Raw genomic sequence first — 22838 nt, forward strand, 5'->3', positions numbered from 1 at the left:
GGAAGAAGACTCATCACCATCTGTGTTATGCAGATGACACAACATTGTACGCAGAAGTGAAGAGGACTTAAAGGACTTGCTTGAGGGAAGAAAAGATTATAGCTTTCAACATGGATTACATTTCAAGAAAACAAGAATCCTCCTGTGAAAGGAGTGAGTGCATGTGTGGGTGGCCAACTCTGACATCAGCTTGTTCCATAGAAGGAATTTTCCCCATCAATAATATTCATAGCAGCAAACATAGCTCCAAGCTCAGATATGCCAAACCCATGCTCCTGCACCTATTTCCACCCATTACTGGGTTTGATATTTGTTGTTAACTCATATAAGTGTTGCTCATAGTTGTGGTACCAAGAGTGAGGTTTATTAGGAAAATAAGTTGGTGAGTGAGTGAGGCAAATAACATCTCACAACACAAGTCCTGGTTTAGTCCAGCAGTCCTAAACCAGATGAACAGCAAAAGAAAATTTGTTAATTAGTAAAAGTTCTGGTTTCTGTTCAATAACACAAATTCAAGGAGCCTCTGATTTCCTCAATCATACAGCAAGATTTGACTTAGAGCAGTTATAAATCAGCTTCTCCTTCAATCACCTGGCAAACAAAACATTTAAGTGTTGCCAGTACAAATGCAAAAGCCTCAGGTTGTACTTTGCTAGAGTATCTCCACAGCAATGCCACAGTATTTCCAAAATCTCCCAACCACCACTGTCACTAGGGTCTCACTATCACCAGGTCTCACTCTGTAGTGTGGGAAGCACTATCTCTCTTATTCTAGGCCCATAACTGTTGATGATTTACATGACCATGTGTCTGTAGTCAAGGTAGTTGGAGACCAGTCATGGCTAGAAAAACTGACTTTTAAACTAACACCTTACCTCAGTACCGGACCAATAGGCAAGATCATGATAGTTAGAAAAAAATTGAAGTTGTCAACAATTTCTTATCACTTGGATTCACAATCAACAGTTGTCATGACATCAACAAATGTGTTACATTGAAGAAATCTTCTGTCAAGGACTTCCCAAAGTATTAAAGAGTGCTACTTAGTATATCACTCTTTGTCAGTGTGCAGTATGAACAAAACTGGATTACTGCGATGCTGAACTTTGTACCATTGGGGTATCAAATACCAAAATGGTTTCCCAGTGTGGACAGTGTTTGGTGGAGCTCTCAGTTTTAAAGTAGTTGTGGAAGCAGGTGTGGTATTCACTTCCTAATCCACATGCCTCTGAAAACTATGAATTTGGTGAAATGATGACAGTTATGGAAATGCATTGGGTCTTTTGTTCATAGAGTCGCTATGAATTACACTGGACTCTCTTGCAATTAACAATAACAACATACAAGAAAGAGTTTTAAAGATGTTAATGACCACTGTCAATTCAATTTCATAGACAGAGTTCAAATAGATCTATCAGTCATATTGAGATCTGATTTGCAACCACGTGTGAAAGAGAACTAAATTGAAAGCCAGAAAAATGATTTTTACTTAATTCATTGGCTCTGTTTTCCTTTGTTTAACAATTTCCTTTTTTCCTAAGAAAACTTGCATTCCCAGGGAATATTTCAGATTGATCCACTGATCTGCATGGGGTTACAACTTAACCTCATTTGAGTCTAAATTATTTCCAAAGACAGTGTAGTCGTGTATTCAAGTTTGCTCTCATTTGAGTATGAACATTAACGCCCACTGTGATTAAGAGAGCTGTTAAAATTTCTACATATATGTAATTGTGATAAATTTTATTGTAAACTGAGCCTACTTTAAACTTCAGCTTTATTATTAATAATAAACCCATAACCAATTTTACACACCCCTTAATGTATTAATTTCAGAACTGCTCATTCTGAATCTGTCATTTTTACTGTATTTCTAGCACTGTCTTATCTTCCATCTTTAAAATGACTAAGGCAAACAAAGAGGAAACTAAACCTTCAAAATTTATGAAGTTAAATTAACATTTTTAGTTCCCATTAATAATGTTGTTATCCTGAATACACATAAAGCGAAAAACAATCTGTAGTTATACTTCACTTCCTACCCTTAGTGCTTTACTTGTTATGTTTTTAAAACAAGAGATTAAGTGAAATTTGGATCTCTAGTGGCATATTCTGTAAAATTTCATGCTACTAACTTATAGGCCATGTATGTAGATAATTAGGAACACAGATGGGCCATCTCCTCTAGTTACAATTTAAGATCTTGGAAACCTGATGGAGGTTCTCGGTGTGTTAGATCCAATTCCAAAACAAGAATCTGAATTACAGATGGATGTAAAATTAAACATGGAAAATTCTTACGTTTTACAATGACTTCTTTCCATCAAATTGCAATTGTAGCAGTTAATGATAGTTCTCTTAATTATATTTTTAATCAATAATCACATTTAAAATGTGACAAAAGTTCTAAAAGGGACAGAACTGACAAAGATTGCAAATGCTATTTGAATATCTGATAGCTATTGGAGAGGAAAAAAATTATGATCATCAGCAAAGAAGGTGGAATAACATCACAGAGTTAGGAATTATTGTAATGTATCTTCATATTGACTATGATTTATAGCAATTTTATTAAAAACAGATCAGAATTCATGACCTAACTTGCTCCCCCTTCATGTTGTGATCACCTCAATGTTTAAGATCATTGTTACAATCACTGTGTCATCTCATTAAAAGAAAGTATTCCTCTCTTTCTCTAACTTGCTTTCTTTCCCAGTATAAAGATTTTCCCCTCCACGGACTAGTACTTTTTGATAATATACCCAAAGCACTCAAGACAAAATTTTGCCATCCTTACTTTTTAGGAGCACCCTAACTGCATGTGCTCAAAGACAGATTCTTCTGTGATTTTGGCAATCCTTGAGATATTCAATATTTTTATCACAATTCAAAGACATCAATTCCTTTAGGAAATTTGTACTCATTGTCCAATTTTCATATGTAGAGGAAACAACTGAGAACATCATGACTTGAATCAGGTGCAATCTGGTCTCCAAATTGACATTATCTTTCCTTAGCACTTTAAAGAGATCCGTGACAGCCGATTTTCCCAGTACAAAATATCTTTGAATTTTTTAACTGCTGCTACTATGGGTGTTGATTCTGGATTCAAGTATAATTAAATAATTAAAAGTTTTTTAAATGATAATCTTTTCTTTATTTATCATGACATTGACTATTGATCCAGTGATGAGGGATTTTGTTTTCTTGGTCAGGTGTAATCTGTACTGTAAGCTATAGATTAGACTTCTTCAACAAAGTGCTTCAAGAGTTCTTTCTGAAAATAGTGTCATCTGCAGGTTATTCATGTGTTTTTCTCCAATCTTGAGATAAGTTTCTTCTTCATATAGTCCAGGTTCTCAAGTTATTTGATCAGCATGCATATTGAATAGGTATGGACAAAAAATACAACCCTGGTGCATCTTTCCTGATTTTAAACCATGTAATACTCCCTAGTTCTGTTCAGAAAACTGTTTCTTGGTCTATGTAAACATTTCTCATGAGCACTGTTAAGTGTTCTGAGATTTCTATTCTTCTCAGTGTTAGTCATATTGTCAAATAAAGTTACAGCTCTTATAAATAGCAAAGCAAATTAAATTGATCTGGTAAAGCTAGGACACAAAAGAAGAGCATTATAAAAATATAAGAAGACAAAGAGAGATTGTCAATATTACAACACTGTTGAAAAAAATCTCATGGGTCTGTGAGTAGATTGGCCTAGTGGCAAGAAACTTCACTGTAGTCTCAAAGACACACACTCAATTCCACCAGCTGCTCCCCAGGAGAAGGACGGGAAATTTACTTGTGTGCTATTAACTGCCTCTAAAAACCTGCTGGAGGGTCAGTTATGAGTCAGCACTGACTTGATGGCACACAACAACAACAATACCCCAAATAGATAAATGCCTATTTGAAGTTATTTTCATCCTCTATTTTAAAAGCATAAATGGTACATTTCAAATTGTAATTCAATCCTGACACTTGAAAATCCAAATTTTTAAGTCAAATGATACGAAAAGTTAACAAGAAGACAGATTAGACATAAAGGTCTGAGTAAATAATTTGCCACATGTTGACATATATTAGGAACATTTGAATATTGCTACGAAAATGCAGCTCTTTAGGTTTCATTATTGACTTGTTAAGTCAAAGTATTTGGAGATTTGTGTAGTTCCTAGTTGATTCTAATTTTTTTTTTTTTTTCAGTTTCCCTGCTTGTCTCTTTTTTATTTTCTTTTTTCTGCTTGTCTCTTGATCATCTTGGCAGATGTCAGTATGTTTTGTTTCACATTAAAAACAGTGAAACGTAATCAACAACATGTCTCATTAACCATTTTAGAAATTAATACTGTCACATCACCAAATTCTAACTCTTCTTTAATAAGGAGTATGAATAAACTTTGCAAAACTCAGGAAATAATGTATTTCCTTGTTCATTTTGATACATTTTAGAGCTCTATTTTTCCCCAGTTTAAACTTTTCTCCTAAGTTGCATTCTCCAGGGAATCTTTTTTTACTCATCTTGCACTGTTTCTCATAAAACAAGAAATATATGTTGATTCTTTAACTGAACAATTAGACTGAATGGTACATAACAACAACAAACAAACAACAGTTTTATGTTTGGACACTGTCATTTTGATTTCTTTTATGTTTATTAAGAAGAAGAGCATAATAGGTTGATAGAAGTTGAAAAATTACCTTGGTTCTGAAAGAGATCACTACTGAGGTCAACATCTAATATGACAAAATATTCTATGTTGGCATTATTTTCAGTTTTGTTAACCAATATGTGAATTAAAATATCTTGATGTCCAAGCACTGAAATTTTATTTACAAAGAAACTTATTGGGTTGTCAAATTGGATATGTAGAAAAATTGTTGTTGTTTTTAGGTTCCATTGAGTTAAGAAGTACCCATAGAAACCCTAAGAAGAACAGGTATGAATCCTGGTTTATCCAATGCCATCCCCATTATTTCAGACAAACTCAAGCTCATTGCACCAATAGTGCCAATTCATCTAGTTGAGGGGTCATCTTTTTTGCTGACCCTCTATCTTTCCAAGTATGAGGTTCTTCTCCAAGAAAACACCAATTATATACCTGAAGTATGTGAGACACTGCTTTGTCATATTTGCCTTCAAGAAACACTCTGGCTACATTTTCTCAAGATATATGTTTGTTCTTTTTGTAGTCCCTGGGATAGTCAATAATCTTATCCAACACCAAAGCTCATATTCATTGTTCGGATTTGTTCAGATGCATAGAAAGTGACTGAAAAATATCATAGTCTAAATTAGACACATATTAGTCTTAAAATTACAATTATTGCTTCATAGTAATTTTGAGAAGTCTTTGACTACAGATTTTCCCAATGAAATGCGTCTCTTGAGTTTCTGACTGCTGGTACTAAGTTTATTGATTGTGGATCCAAGTAAAATGAAGTCACTGACATTGTTAACTTTTTCCACATTTTTCATGATGTTCTCTCACAGTCCAGTGGTGAGAATTTTTGTTTTCTTAAAGTTGAGATATAATCCGCATTGAGAATTACAGTCTTAGATATTTGCAGCAAGCACTTCAAGTTCTCACTTCCAGCAAGCAAGCTTGTATCATTTGCATAACACAAGTTTTTTTATGAATCTTCCTCCAATCCTGATGACACATTCTGGTTCACTGAGACGAGTTTTTCAAATTATTGTCTGAGCATACTGATGTGGTGTTGGTGATAGAAATGAGGCCAGATATCAAATGATATAATTTTATTCATCCAATGATTTACTTTTTTAATAAATAATGAAATTTATACATATGGATCTACATCATGTATACACAAGAATATAAATAAAATTTACTCTATCTCTGAAAATAGATGATGGAGAATTGCAAGATCTTCAGTTACAACAAATCAAAGGACCAATTGTGGAATAGACAATAAAGTTCTCATATACAGATTCAAATTTATTTTTGAGAAAAATGAAAGAATTCTAAAAGCACCAATATGTGACATTTAGACTATGAATATAATATAAAACCCCACTCAAGAATGGGATAGGTACATCAAAAATTAATGCTCACAGGCAGCCCAGGTTGTGTGGGGATATCCATGAAGACCACCAAAAGTCATTAAAAAGACAAAAAAAGCCAAAATGAAGGGAAGAAATGAAGAAATAAGAGAGCTGAAAGAAGACTACAATGTGCAGCTCAATAAAAGAAAGCAAGACTTTATAATGAAATGTGGAAAGACATAGAGTTTAAGAATTTAAAAAAATAAAATCATATTCAACAATTCTCAAGCTTAAAAGGCTGAAAAACAAAGCAAAGTCTCTACTTGCTATATTGAATGATCATATTAGCAAAATTGTGAATCATGCAAAAGGCATCAAAAGAAGAAGAAAAGAATAAATACACTCACTGTACCATAAGTAATTTGTTGTTGTTGTTAAGTACTGTTGAGTCATCTGTGACTCGTGGCAACCCTATGCACAAAAGCTCTTAAGTTTACACTATCCTGAGTCAGTCTCACTGATTCCATCTCATTTGGGATCTTCCTTTCCTGTGTTGTCCCTCCACCTTTCTGAGCATGATTTTCTTCTCCAAGGATCCGTCTCTCCTGGCCACGAGCCCAAAGTGTTTGAGATGGAGTTTCAAAATCCTAGCCTCTAAGGAGAAACTTGGTTTCACTCTCTCTAAGACAGATCTATTTATTTTCTTGGTGGTCCAAGGTATATTCAAGACTCTTCTTCAGCACCACAACTCAAAGGCAGCAATTCTTTTCCTGTCAACCTTAGTTATTGTCTCGTTCTCTGGTGTATAGCAGGTGATTGTCAATATCACGGCCTAGATGAGGCACACCTTAGCCTCTAGACTGACATCATTGTTTCTCAGTACATTTGAGAGGTCCCTGACAACACATTTTTCCAGTGAAATGCATCATTTGATTTCTGACTGCTTGTACTGAGAGTTTTGATTGTGGAGCCAAGCAAGCTGTAATTGTTAAAAAATTAATCACTTCTCTATTTATCATTGTACTACCAATTAGCTGAGTGGTGTGAATCTTTGTCATCTTGATTTGAGCTTCAACCCATATTGAAGAGTCCAGTCTTCAAGCAAGTGCTTCAGTTCCTCTTAAATTTCATCAAGCAAGATTGTGTTATCTACATAATGTAGGTTGTTAATGAGTCTTCCTTCAATCCTGATGCCATATTCCACCACAAAAAGCCCACCTCACAAATGATTTGTCCTGTATATAGATTAGAAAGGTATCAATACAGGATACATTTTTTACTCATTACTTACCTGATTTTGAAACATACAGTGTTTTCCTTGCTCTGTCCTGAGGACTGCTTACTGGTCCAACTATAAGTTTCACATAAGCACAGTCAAGTGTTCTGGGATTCCCAAAAAGGTTAGCCACAATTTGTTTTGATCTGCTCAATAAAATGTCTTTGCATAGTCAATGAAACACAAATAGACATTCTTCTGTTACTCTTTTCTTTCTGCCAAGATCCATCTGACATTAGCAATAATGTCCTTAGTGCCATGCCATCTTCTAAGCCCAGTTTGTATTTGTGATATTTCTGTCTAGGTACTATTCCAGTAATTTCTAATAATCTTTAGCAGAATTTTGCTTGCATGTGATATCATTGATATTGATGGATAATTTCACACTCTCTGTTGGCTCACCTTTATTTGAAATTGGAATAAATATGGATCTCTTGCAGTCAGTTGGTCAAGTATTTGTCCTCCAGATTTCTTGGCACAACCTGGTGAGAATGTCCAGGGTTGCATCTGTTTGTTGAAACATGTCAATTTTTAGGCCATCAAATCCTGGGGCTTTATTTTTGCAAAGACCTTCAGAGAAGCCTGAACTTCCTCCTTTATCACCATTCTATGTTGGTCATAAGTTGTTTCTTGAAATTCTGTGTCAGCCAATTCTTTTTGGTACAGTGACTCTATACTCCTTCACCTTATTTTAATGACTCCTGAATCATTCAATATTCTGCCCATAGCATCCTTAAGTACTTCCTTCAACTTTAGACATTCTAAATAAGTTTGTCCCTTTTGATTTTCCAACTCCAGCTCTTTGTACATTTCATTATAATACTTTGCTTTGTCTTCCCAGGCTGTCCTTTGAAATCTTCTATTCAGCTCCTTAGCTTCTTGATTTCTTCCCTTTGCTTTGCTTCTTGGTACTAAAGTGCAATATTTACAGTTTCTTCTGACGTCCATTTTTCTCTTTTCGTCTTCCTCAGTCTTTGTAATGACCCTTTGCATTCTTCATGGATGATATTCTAGATATCTTCTCTCAGCTAATCTGTTCTTCATTCACTAGTGTTCAAGGCCTCAAATCTGTTTCTGAATTCATTGTGAACTTCAGTGGGGTAGACTGAAGATGAAATTTTGATTTCCATGGATTTGATTTAACCTTCTTTAGCTTTAATTTGAACTTGCATATGAGTAGTTTATTGGCTATTTCACAATCAACAACTCTCCAATAATTCCTTCCACAGATAATTGCTCTGATTCTTGTGCATACCATTGGGTGAAATCCAAGTGTATAGCCTGTGTTTATGTTTCTTATGAAAGATGTTTACAAGGAATAAATTATTGATTGTACAGATGGCCATTACTCTATCCCCAGCCTATCTATCATCAAGTCTATGCTTCCTGATTACTGATTCTTCTTCCTGGTTCCTGACTTTCACATTCCAGTCACTCATTAATTCATCTTGGCTGCCTGTTTGATCAATTTGTGACTGCAAAATTTGGTAGAAATCGTTGATTTCATCCTCTTTGGCTTTAGTTGTTGTTGCATAAGTTTGATTCACAGTAGTTTTAACAGGTCTTCCTTGTATGCATGTGGATATTATCTTGCCACTCACAATATTGTATTTCAAGATGGATCTAGAAATGGCCTTACTATTAAAGTGGCCCCACTTTTTTCCTCATCTTCTCATCTCCAGTATAGTAAATCATATTATATATCTGATTCAAAATACCCCATGCCAATCCATCTCATTTTGCCAATACCTAATAGGTCAATATTTACATGTTCCATTTCTTTCTTAATGAGGTCCAGTTTTTCTACAATAAAGCTTCTCACATTCCATATCCAATCATTAATTTCTGCTTGCAACTATTTCTCCTTCTTTGTATTTCCAAAGCTGAGGGCTCAGCCTCAATTGCCATATCTGGTAGTCTACTCGAAGTGTGCTCAATTGTACGCAGAGTTTTCTAAGACCTGTTATATTTGGAAGTGGATGGCCAATGCATCTTTCTAGTCTGTCGTAATTTGGATGCTTAGTTTTAGAAAACTATCAGTCAGATAAGCATTTTGCTGAAAGGAGCATATGAAAGATACTTTCCCTTATAGATATTTTGCTGTTCCTTTTAGGTGCAATCCAATTGCTATAAATCATAGTAATCCTGTTAACAGTAGAGTTGAAGCTTGTCCTATCCTACAGTAAAATCACCACTTCCAAAAAGCTCAGGTCCATTTTTTAAATCACTGTGTCAATTCATCCTGTAGAGGGTCATACTATCTTTTTCTGAAATTCCACCTTCCTAGATAAATGTCTTTTTCCAAAGACTTGACTGTGATGACAACATGCTCAAATTTTCATCATCATTGCCTTTATAGATCACTCTACTTGCACTTCCTCCAAGACAGACTTATTTGTGCCTTTGGCAGTTCATGGGCTGTTCATTACACTTCTTCAACATCATAGTTCAAAGACCTCCATTCATGTTCAGCCTTCCTTCTTCATTGTCCAAGTTTCAAGTGCATTAGAAGTAATTGGGGCAAAAAATCTTTTTATCATGTTCCGCTTAATCTTTAAAATGACATCCTTGTTCTTCAGCACTTTAGAGAGCTCCTTAGTTGCAAATTTTCCCAATAATCCATGTCTTTTAATTTCTTGACTGCTGTTGCCATGGATATTGATTGTGAATCCAAGGAAAATAAAAATGTTGAAAATCTCTGTCTTCTCCCTCTCTCAGGATGTTACCTATTGGTCCAATGGTGAGGAATTTTATTTTCTTGGTGTTTTGAGATACAATATACATGGAAAGTTTTAATTTTCAATCTTTTGGATCAAGTATATAAAATATTCTTTAATTTCTGCAAAGAAATTTGTGTCTTCTGCGTTATGCACACTGTTGATCAGTTTTCCTGCAACCCTGGTGCCACTTTGTTCATGTGTGAAAATTGTAATCCAGTTTCTCAAATATTTTCTTGGACCTTTTTTGGTTTGTTTGTTTGCCTGCTTGCTTGCTTCCTTTGGGAACCATTTTGGGACATAGCATATAATCACAAAGCAAGCTGAACTGAAAATATTACCAAAAAAATCCAAGTATATAGAAACAGATGGAACACCAATTGAGATGTTTCAGCAAACAGATACAACATTAGACATGACCACCGATATCTACCAGGAAGTTGGAAAGCAGACACCTGACTCACTGACTGGAAATGATCCTTATTTACTTTCACTAAAAAACAAACCAAAACAAAAAAAAAAAACACCTCAACACAGTGAAGAAATTATAAAAGAAATCATTAATATCATATGAAAGAAATATTTCACTAAAGATTCTTCAAAACCAGCTAGGATAATACATTACCAAGGAATTGAAAATTGGATTCAGAAAAGTTTAGGAATGAAGGATGTCATCATTGATGTAAAATGAATCCTAGCTGAAAGCAGAGACTACCATAAATTTATTGACTTGTGTTTTATTGACTACAAGATGGAAATTGGCTATGTAAATTGTAATAAATAATATCTAACATTGAGAAAATTAGGAATTCCAGAATACATAATTTTGCTTATGTGAAACCTATATATACACCAACAAGCACTTGTCTGAACAGAACAAGAAAATACTTGTATTGTTTAAAATCAGGAAAGTTGTACATCAAGGTTTTATCTTTTGTCTATATCTAGTCAATATTTATGCTGAGCCAATAATTCAAGAAGGTAGATTCTATGAAAAGGAAAGTGGCATCAGAAAGGGAGAAAGACTCATTAACAACTTTTATTGTACACATGATACAAACTTGCTTGAAGAAAATGACTAATACTTAACACCCCTACTGAAAAGGATCAAAAATTACATACAGCATTTAGTATAGGTTACTTCACAAGATGAAAACAAATATCCTCACCACTGAACCAACAGACAATCTTGATTGTTGTTATTATTACATACTGTCTAGTATGAATCATTTCATAGCTGATCCTCCAATGAGTTTTCAGAGACAATCTCCTAGGAGGACACTGCCTATCTCTTTCCCTCAGAGAGCTGGTGGATTGGAACCCCGTGCCTTTGAAAGTTGGTATCACAACTCCTTGCCACTAAACTACCGGAACTCCTTAACATCTTGATAGAGGACTTGGATCGTGAGAACACTTATGATAACAGTAGTCAAGAAATCGAAACAAAGGCTGCATCAAAAAATCTAAAGATAAGTTGCATTTGAAAACCAAGGGTCTTTTTAAAACAAGAATGCCACCATAAAAGCTAAGATGTGTCTAACAAAATAATGACATTTGCAGTTGCTTCATATGCATGTGAAAATAGAAAAATGAATTAAGAAGATCAAAGAGGAATGCATGCATTTGGATTGTGGTATTGGCAGAGTACTGAACATCTCATAGACTTCCAAAAGAATAAACAAATCTGTCTTAGCAAAAGTGCAACCAGGATGCTTCTTACATGAAAGGATGGTAAAACTTTATTTCACATACTTTAAGGGTGTTGCCATCCCTAGGGATGTTCTTTAGAAAAAGGCATAATTCTTGGAACCGTGGAGAGTTATTGAAGGGAAGGAAGAGCTTCAATAAGATGAATTGACATAACTGACCGTAACAAATTTATTGAGAAAGGAAGACTTAATTGAAAGAGTCACATGGTACAGCAGCATTTTTTTTAAGTTGCAGTGGAATAGGAAGCACCTAAAAATAACAACAGCATATTTTTCTATTGTTTGTTATAGTAAATATATGGCATACTTATTTCATGAAATAAAATAAATATTCTATTTCTTCCACCTATAAATAAAGATTTCATATTTTAATCTTGTCAGGTTGAAACACCTATCACTACTACTCATAATTCCTTGCCATCTAGTTAGAACTAACTCATAGAGACCTTCCATTGGCATTCATAGGTTGTTCAGATCATTGGAGTTGCCTATATTTTGCCCATGGAGATATAGGTAGTTTCAAACTGCCAGAGAGATGCAGCCATTGGATTAGAATATATACCTTCAGAGATCCCTGAATTAATAACATTCAAATATTATAAATGAATATACATTAGAAATAGTTTCCAATATTTAATCACATGTATCCTTAAATAATCTCAGAAAAGTATTTTCTTTTATTGTTGTATTTTTATTGAAAATTACATGTTTTCTAAATGTATATAGCTTATTCTATTCTGGTGGCCTAGTGGAAAGAAGCTGTGCTGCAGTCCTGAAGGCAAGTGGTTTGAGACCACCAGCTTGAGCTTACTCTGTGGGAGAACGATGGGAAGTCTCCTCCTGTGCGATTAACTGCCTCTGAAAACCCACTGGAGGGCCAGCTGTGGGTGACTTCTGACTCTATGGTAGGCAACAACAAAACTCTGTGTGTGTGTGTGTTAGAAGAGTATTGAACACATCATGGACTGGAAAGGATAAAACAGCCAGCTCCTTGGAGACAAAAATTTTGAAGCTCTGTCTCACATACTTTGGGCATCTTGCAAGGAAGTATCAATCCTTGGAGAGAGACATCATGCTTGCAAAGGTGGAGGGACAGTATGAAAGAGGAGAATCCTGGATGAGATGAAGTGACTTAATGATTAAGGTAATGGGGCAGGTGTGTCACATAATAACAACACCATATATGTATTGCTATGGTAAAATTTTCTCCATACTTGTTTAATCTGTATGATGAGAAAATTATTTGAGAGGCCAGACTCTATGAAAAAGAATGTTGTATCAGGACTGGAGGAAGACTCATCAACTCGTATTATGTAATTGACACAACCTTACTTGCTGAAAGTGAGGAAAACTTGAATTATTTTCTGCAGAAGGTGAAACATTGGAGCCTTCAATATAAATTGTATCTCAATGTCAAGATAACAAAAATCCTCACCACTGAAACAATAAGCAAACATTGTAAGATGGAGAAAAGATTGAGGCTATCAATTATTTCTTCTTACTTCATCCACATCATACACTTGGTACCAGAAGTCAGACTATCAGGAGATGTATTGCACTGGGAAAGTCTGTAGTCAGAGACTTCTCCAAATTATTGAGGAGTAACTATGCCAGTCTGAAGACTAAGGTGCACCTGATTCAAGTCATGGTCTTTTAAGTCACTTGCTGGGTCTCTGAGAGCTGGATATTGACTAAGGATAACACAACAAGAATTGATCCTGGTGAACTGTGGTTTTGGAGAAAAATACTAAATATCCCATGGACTCCTAAAAGGAAAAATTGATATATCCTTGGGATGGTGCATTCAAAGAGCTCTTTGGTAGCAAAGTTGACAAAGCTTTATCCTATATATTTTGGGCATCTTTCTAGAAGAGGTTCTTCCTTGGAGAGGGACATCATGCTTGGAAGAGTGTAGGAACAGCAAAGGAGAGGAAGACCTTCAATCAGATGGATTGACACAGTGACTATAGCAATGAGCGCGAGTGTGTAAGAGATTGTGAAGTTGACATAGAACATTGTATAGATCTGTTGTTCCTAGGGTTATTATGAGTCATAATTGACCTAACAACACCTAACAACAATGACATTGCATGATACTATTTATAAATATCTTCCAAAAATATGTGTCTTTCAGTAAACTAAAAAACTCATCGCCATCAAGTATGAATTAACTAACTAGTTCTCTATTTGTTTCCTGGTATTGTCAACCTCATGAGAGGAGTTTTCCATCTTTCTTATCCAGATTTGCTGATTTTTAGATTTGAGCCACCAAGTTGGGGAGTTAGCAGTATACTTCTGTTTGAATTATATCACCTGGGCTCCAACAAAACATTTTTTCTTATATACCAGACCTAGAGCACACATCACCCTCTTTGGGAAATTATCCTACTATCAGAGTGATGTGCTTGCAAATAGAAAAGACATTAAGCCACAAGAAGTCAGTCCCAGAGCAGAAGTTCAAGGCAAAGACTTTTCCTTAGAACTATCTGAGATAGAAAGCCTTCCCTAGTACTAGTATCTGGTATTTGGGCTTAGAGACTCCTGAGGTCAAGAAATACTGGTTGCAGCATAAGAGAATGGCGGCAGCACAAGGCATTTGGAATCACAGAAATACAGAAGGTTTGAGACAGCCATCCTATTAAGTAAGGGCTGGAGGGGGGAATGAGGTAGGTGGAAGTAGAAAGGGATGTTGGTAGAGAAGGGAAAGGGATGGGTCAAGACACACTTGCCAAGGATGGGGAACAGCACTGAATCAATTGGTTGTTTCTCTAATTGAGGAAATATTTTTCTTATTCCTTTCTGTAAAATACTTGTCTGTCAGATATTGTTGTAAACTTAAGCATTCACATTAAGAGATACTAGAAAGAAGGATGTACCAACCATTTCTGAAACAATAGGCTTTTGAAAGCCCTATGTACAATAGTGCACATTTAGAGTAAATTAGCAGATATGGCAACTGATGCTGAGCCCTCAAATATGGAAACACAAAGGACGAGGAACAATTGCAAGCAGACACTAGTGATTGGAACGTGGAATGTGAAAAGCATGGATGTAAAAATTGGACATTGTTAAGAAAAAATGGAACACATTAATATTGACATACTAGGTATTGATGAAATGAGATGGACTGGCATGGGAAATTTTTAATCAGTCAATCATATGATCTACTTATGCTGGAGATGCAAAGGTGAGGAAAAATGGTGTTGCTTTCATAGTTAAAATTTCATTTCTAGATCCTTTTTTTAAATACAATGTTGTGAGTGACAGGATAATATCCATACACACACAAGGAAGTCCAGTGAATATCACTATCATTCAAATATACGCATAAACAACAAGATCCAAAAAAAGGGGAAATACAAGAGTTCTACCAACTTTTTCAGTCAGATATAGATCGGACATGTAATCAAGATGCATTAATAATAATGGGTGACTGGAATACAAAATTTGAGAACAGAGAAGAATCATCAGTAGTTGGAAAACATGGACTTAGTGACAGAAATGAAGCTGGAGATAAAATTACGGAATCTGTAAATTCAGTGATTTATTCATTACAAATACTTTTTATAAGAAACATAAACACAGTCTATGCACATGGATTTTACCCAGTTATAAGCATAAGAAACAGATCAATTGCATCTGTGGAAAGAATCACTGGAGTACCTCAATATCAGCTGTGAAAACTAGGCCAGGTGCTTATTGTGGAACAGACTACCAACTACTTAGGCAAGTTCAAGCTGAAGCCAAAGAAAATGAAATCAAATCCATAGGAACCAAAGTTTGACCATGATTCTATGCTGCTTGAATTTAAGAACCATCTCAGGAACAGGTTTGAGGCCTTGAACTCTAGTGTGTGAAGACCTGATGAGCTGTGGGAGGATATGAAGAATATCATCCATGACGAATGCAAAAGGTCATTACAAACATAGAACAGGAAGAAAATAACAAGATGGAAAGGAATTGGTGTGAAAAATGATATATATGAACTTTATGAACTTTGTATGTAAACCAATATAAATTAAAAATAAAAAAAGATGAGACTATGAATATTTCACTACAGAGTAATCAAAGCCAAGGGAAGAAATCAAGAATTTGTGGAGCTGAACAGAAGATTTCAAATGTAGCACAGCAAGACAAAGGAAAATGATACAATGAAATGTACAAAAAGCTAGAGTCAGAAAATCAAAAGGGCAGAACTCACTTGGCATTTCTTAAGCTAAAGAAGTTGAAGAACAAATTCAAGCCTTGAGTTGCAATACTTAAGGATACTTTGGCCAACATATTAAATGATCCAAGAAGCATTAAATGAAGATGGAAAAAATATAGAGTTACTGTACAGAAAGGAATTGGCTGACACAGAAAAATTTCATGAAACAATGTATAAGAGGCTGTGGTGATGAAGGAGGAAGTTCAAACTGCTCTGAAGGAAATGAAGAAAACAAAGCCCCAGGAATTGACAGCATACCATTTGATATATTTCAACAGACAGACACTGCCCTGGGTGTGCTCACCAAGTTGTGCCAAGAAATCTGGAGAAAAACCACCTGGTCAACTGACTTGAAGAGATCCATATTTGTTCCCATTCCAAAGAAAGGAGAACTTTGACAGAGTGCAGAAACTATCAAACAGTATCATTAATATCACAAGCAAACAAGATTCTTCTGAAAATGATCCAAAAATGAATGGAACAGCACATCAACAGAGAACTGCCAAATATGCACATTTGGTGTAGAAAAGGCCATGATACTAGGGATATTATAGTTAATGATAGATGGATGTTGGCTGAAAGCAGAGAGTACCAGAGGAATGTCTGTGTTTCATTGACTACATAAAAGCATTTGACTGTGTGGATCACAACAAACTGTGGCTAACTCTGAGAAGAATGGGAATCCCAGAACACTTGATCATGGTTATGAGAAACCTATATTTGAACCAGACGACAGTCATTTGAACAGAGCAAGGAAACACTGCATGGTTCAAAATCAGGAAGGATGTATGCCAAGGATGTGTCCTATATCCCTGTCTTATCAATCTATATGCAGATCACCTGACCTCTATAAGAAGGAATGTAGCAGAAGGATTTTGAACAAAGACTCAGCAAACACACCTGTGTTATGCAGATGACAACCTTGCTCATTGAAACTGAGAAGTACCTGAAGCACTTACTGCATACGGTCAAGGATGACAGCCTTAAATATTAATTAAAGCTGAACATCAAGCATACGAAGATTCTCAACACTGGGTCAATTGGCAACATCATGACAGATGGTGAAGAGACCGAGATTGTTAACAGCTTTCATTTGCTTGGCTCCACAATCCTCTTGGTACCAACAGCCAGGAAATCAAAAGATGGATTGCATTGGGAAAATCTGTTGTCAGGGATCTTCCTGAAGTATGAAGAGCAATGTTTTCAGTCTGGAGACCAAGGTGCACATGATCTAAGACATGGTCTTGCTATGCATCAGAAAACTGGAAAACAACTAGAGATGGTAGAAAGAGGATTAATGTCTTTGAGCTGTGGGGCTGGAGAGAGTACTGAGATAGAATACTGAGATAGATAGTACAGAGAGAGACTGCTAGGATAACAAACAAGTTTATCCTAGAGAGAATAAAGTCAGGCTGCTCCTTGAAGCTTCATCTGACATATTCTGGGCCAGTCTTTGGAGAGGGACAACATTCTTGGGAGGTTGGAGAGATGGCACAAGAGTGGAAGACCCTGGGTGAGATGGATTGACTCAGTGACTAGGGTAATGGGGATAGGTGTATTAGAGATGGTAAAGTTGGCTCAGGAAAGAACAGGGTTCAGGCCTGTTGTACATAGTGCCGCTGTGATTTGCAAGCAACTTGAAGGCAGATTACAACAACAAAAACTCTTTGGGGACACTAAAAAATTAAAATAATTCACTTTTCCTTAAAAAATATGTGGCCTGATCTTCAGCAAACTGTTCTCTTGTTATTTTGTCTGATTTTTCACTGTGGATGTCTGAAATTTGTCCCTGAACCCTTCATGTCCAAGTGGAAACATCTTTGAGCATTATATCATTGTTCAGCCTCACTCTAATGATTTAGTAGACTTATAAATCATTAGAAACACTGATCTAGCTGATGATGCATTTAAGTAATACATCATCAGAAAAAGGTGCTTATAAGATATATTACCTCAAAGGTGGCACTGTGCAGGATGGATTCCAGAATACTTCTGGTTATTGCACATAATGCTTGCTCTGAACTTGGCTTCATTTAAAAACCATTCACTATCTTTTGGCTAGATTTTGATCCATTCTTAACTATCTTGTTATAAGAGTTTTAGTCCAACTATTTGTTTCTAAAAGCAGACATTTCCAGGAAATATGTTAATGTGGGAAATCTCTCTTCATCACAAGATACAGTGACATGATATTTTTTACTTTTGTTTAATATTAACTCTGCACCACTCTTAGTGACAGTAAGACTATATAATTATGAGGTATTTTTATCATTATTATTAATCATTGTTTTGCATATTTTAAAATAGCAGCATTAGAATAATGTGACTCTGGAGAGTCATTACATTCACTATTAATCTAGAGCCATATGACTACTGTGTGAATTGTAGAGTCTTTACAACTGAATAACTCAAAATTATAACTGTCAGGAATCTGTGAGTTAAATTAAGCCCTACAGAGTTTTCTGAGTTCTGTTGGTTTAGTGATAGAGAGTTACTAAACCAAAGGCGTATAGTTTGAATCTACCCGTTGCTCTACAGGAGAAAAAAATGGCAATCTCTACTTGTACAATTCACTGCCTCTGAAAACACCCTGTAAGGTCAGCTATAACATAGTTCTGACTTGACTGTACACAACAACAGCATTTTGCTATTTTACTGAACATTTACAAAGAAATTTGTTCTCATTCTTTCATTCATACACATTTCCTCTCAACCTCTCCTCAAATTCACTTTGTCCTGTTCCAGACTGTTGATTGTCATATGGATAATGCCCCTTCCTTTTTTTTTTGTCCTTACCTTTATCTATCCCACCCAGTACAGTGTTTGTTATCTACCCATTCCTTTCTTGCTCCTTCTCTCCCCATACTCCTCAAATTGGACATGTTTCTAGAAGGGGCTATTTCTTAGAAAAGGAAATGATACTGGGAATGGTGAAGGGTCGGCAAAGGAGAGGAAGATCCTCACCCGGGGGACTGACAGTGATTACTGCAATGGGCTCTCATGTGTCAGGAAGTGTGAAGATGGTGCAGGACAGAACAGGATTTAGATCTTTTGTTCTTAGGGTGACTATGAGTCACGTTCAACTCGATGACACCTAACAACAACAACCTATGATTAAGTATTTATGACACGGAGATGAGATCCATTAAGTAGGGAAACTTTAATAAAGAATCTTTAATAAAGATATTGTCAAAATTGGAAATCCATGTACAAAGAATTGAAACAAGATCCACACTTCAAGCCATATACAAAAGGCAATTTAAGGTGGATCAAGAGCATAAGAGTAAAATCCAAAACTATAAAGATTATTAGAGAAAAAAGTAGGAAGTAATCTAGAAACCCTAGTATAAGGCATGAATAGACTTTCAAGCATAACCCAAAATTCACAACCATGGTTAGAGTAGTGAGAGAAGATCTTCACCCTGAAACCCACAACGTCCCTTTTCAGCAGGAAGTAGCGAAGAGAATACGCCATCCCCTTTTCCTTATGAATCAGGGTGAAGTCTCTCTCAGGGAAGAGTGATAGGGAATGGCAAAGGACACACTGACAAAGGAGATTAATCAGAACTGACTTTGACAAGCACTGTGGCAATTGGACAATTAAAACAGACATTCGGATGGCGGGGAAGAAGAACAAACTGGGGAGGAGGGTAGAGAAAACAGTGCAACAATGAATGAATGAGAACCCAAAATCTCTGTAAATGTTTATTAAAACTAATAAAATTTAATAATAATTTTAAAAAATCCTGTGTGCATTAAAAAAAAAAACCTCATCCAATAGAGTAAAATGGAAGGCTAGAGACTGAGAAAATACATTTGGTAATGACATATCTGCTAAGATATATAACAGTTTTAGAACCCAAGCATAACAATCTTCTATTTGTAATCAAGTATTACTTTATAAAACTAATTTTCATTTGTGAGGATAATGTGTAACTTTTCTCGTGCAAATTCATGACTGTTTTGTCTTTATTCTAAAATTGATTACACACTGTTTTTTTTTAAATGTTTGAATTTCTATACGAAGTAGAGCAATTTGGTGAGTAAAACAAGACTTCTTTCATTGTTCTTGGTGGTGGTGGTGTTGTTGTTAAGTGCCGTCAAGAAGCCTATGACTCACAGGGACCTTATGTACAATAGCTCTGAACCTCACCCCAATAATAAGCCAATCTCACTGTCTATAAAACACCAACCCACATTACCCCAGTTACTGTGTCAATGCATCTCATCCTGGGTCTGTCATGTGGTGTGCCTCAACCATTCTAAGTGTGATGACTTTCTTTAAGAACTGGTCCCTCCTGACCTCATGCCCGAGTGTGCGAGACAGAGCTTCACAATTCTTGCCTACGAGAAGCAGCTTGGTTTCAACCTAAGACAGACCCATTTGTCCCGTTGGTGGTCCATACTTGGTACTCAGTACTCTTCTCCAGTACAACAACTCAAAAGCATTGGTTCTTCTTTCATTATCCTTAATCACAATCCAGTTCTCTAATGCAAAGTAAGTATTTGCAAAGTCCATGGCCTGATCAGGTATACCTTGGTCTCTAGACTGACATTATTTCTCTTTAGCACTTTGGATTAATAGAGCAAAATTGTATTATCAGACCCATTATACTAAAGATTTGTCTTCCACATGGTTTGGGATGAAACTTCTGAGTTTTCCATAGTCTTCCTCTCTGAAGATACACAGATTTAGGTTAATAAATCACTGTTCTACTGCATCTCACTACTTTGGATATCAGAAAAAAATAACCTTATTATTAAGATAATAATAAAATAGCACTTGTTGCGTTTTTTTTGTTGTTGTTGTTCTAGTTTCCCTCTTTTTTATTGTGTATTGTCACTCCCATTTCCACTTGGCACCTAATTTCTGCCAAAGTATGATGGACAGAAACCTTGTCTATTCTTTTGGCCATATGAATCTTGTCTTCTACCTAAAAGAAATCCGTGACTCCTTGACATACAGGAAACAATGACAATTCTCAAGAGTATGAGTTATGCACTTTGAAATTATGTCACTTGTGTAAATAGACATGATCTTCACCCTATTCCTTCCATAAAGGGAAGCAGTCAGCTTGGCCAACTCTACTTGTAAAGGTGACACCCCTTACAATGTCTTTTCAGCACAAATCAGAACATTTAAGAGTAATATTCAGATATAAATTCACAGTCTTAGGTTCTGACTTATGGCAACACTCTTACTGGTTTTGAAGCTATAAATCTTTGCAGGAGGAGACTGCCTGTCTCCACCCTTGGAGCAGTTTGTGGGTTTGAATTGACACTTTTCAGTTAGCAGCCCAACATTTTCCATGCTGTGCCATCACAACAACCCTGAATATTCCTGTTATAACAACCATCTGAGGAGTGTTAACTATGTGATAAATTTACACCTAATGTCCTTACTAAGCAGAACATTTAACTTTCCTTTTTTTTTAATTCAAAAATTCTCCATTTGGTTTATTTGCAAGCAACTCCATTCTTTTCAAAAGACAATAGCAGGTATTTACTTTAAATCTGTTTGATTAAATGACCTGATAAAGTAATTCTCACAATATAAAGAAGCTGTTAACTTGAAAAGGTAAATTCCAATCTTCTTTTTAGAAGCTATAAAATGCTTATCACATTGAAATTGGCAGTTTCTCCTGCCAGGCTCCACAGGATATCTCATTACACAGCTTCAGAAAAGAAACTTGGATTTTCTTTGTAAGCCTAAGAATGCCTACTGCACACAGGTAGAATAATTGTTCTTTGAAAAATAATTAATAAATAATCTTTGATACAGGAAAACTTACCATCAAATATATTTATTAAAGTTATTTTGATAATTGTAAAAATTGAAAGAAAAATCTATATATTTAACAATAAAGAACAAAAAGCCTACCCATTAGAATTATCTTTCCAGTTACTATTTTCTCAGTGGCGTTATCTCCTGGTTTTCAATAATAAAACTTCATATAGTGTAGTTTTCTTTATATGATATTTTTCACTTTTTTTACTTATTTTATATTTTTTCTCTAAATAACAGTACAACATTTTAAACAAAAAAAGTTATTTGAAATAAATTTTACTACATTAAAAATTCATCAATATCATAATTCAATATTTGAAAAAACATGATGACTATCACAAAGACCTTCAATGTGAATGGCTTTAGTAGAGTCACTGCAAGATTATGTGCAGTGTGCTTTTCTAATTGAAAGTCTTCCTTTCAAAAGTTGCTTTTTTGGTTCAGTTGTGAGAACTATATTCATGTGTAATCTATAATGAAGGCTGTTGTCTTTAAGCTTCATCACTAATTGCTCCAAGTCTCTCATTTTTAGCAAGCGAGGTTATATCATATTGCAAGTTGTTTATTAATCTTCCTTCACTATTAATTCTGCATTCTTCATATAGTTCATCTTCTCAGATTACTCATTGTCTAAAGAAGGAAAAAATTATAGATGGGGGTGTAGGGCCATGAGTGAGTGAGGATGACACAGCTTCTCATTATCATGGAGCAGAAAGCAGATAAAGAGCCTGTTGCCTAGTCCCATGGTGCCTCTAGAGAGACAGCAGCAAGAGGTTCATTTATTCTTTGCTGACTCACAGACTTACAGTTATGGTACCAACTGTGAAGTTTTTTAGCGAAGGAAGTTGTAGAGTGAAGAAGGCAAAGAATACCAATTGAATGCTAGAATGTTGACCTCTTGATGCAGGAGTCGTGTATTACTTTCGTCTTTAGATGTGTTGTCAAGTCACCTGTGACTCATAGCAACCTTATATAAATTACTCTGAACCCTGCCCTTCTCTGAATCCATCTCACTGTCTCTGATACATCTATTCCCATTATCCCTGGTACTGTGTCAATTCATCTCATCCAAGGTCTTCTCTTATACTGTTCCTCCACCTTTCTAAGCATGATGTCCTTCTCCAAGGACTGGTC

This window comes from Elephantulus edwardii, unplaced genomic scaffold (assembly GCF_000299155.1).
Source record: "Elephantulus edwardii isolate Elephantulus edwardi_28Jun2011 unplaced genomic scaffold, EleEdw1.0 scaffold00007, whole genome shotgun sequence".
Lineage (NCBI taxonomy): Eukaryota > Metazoa > Chordata > Mammalia > Macroscelidea > Macroscelididae > Elephantulus > Elephantulus edwardii.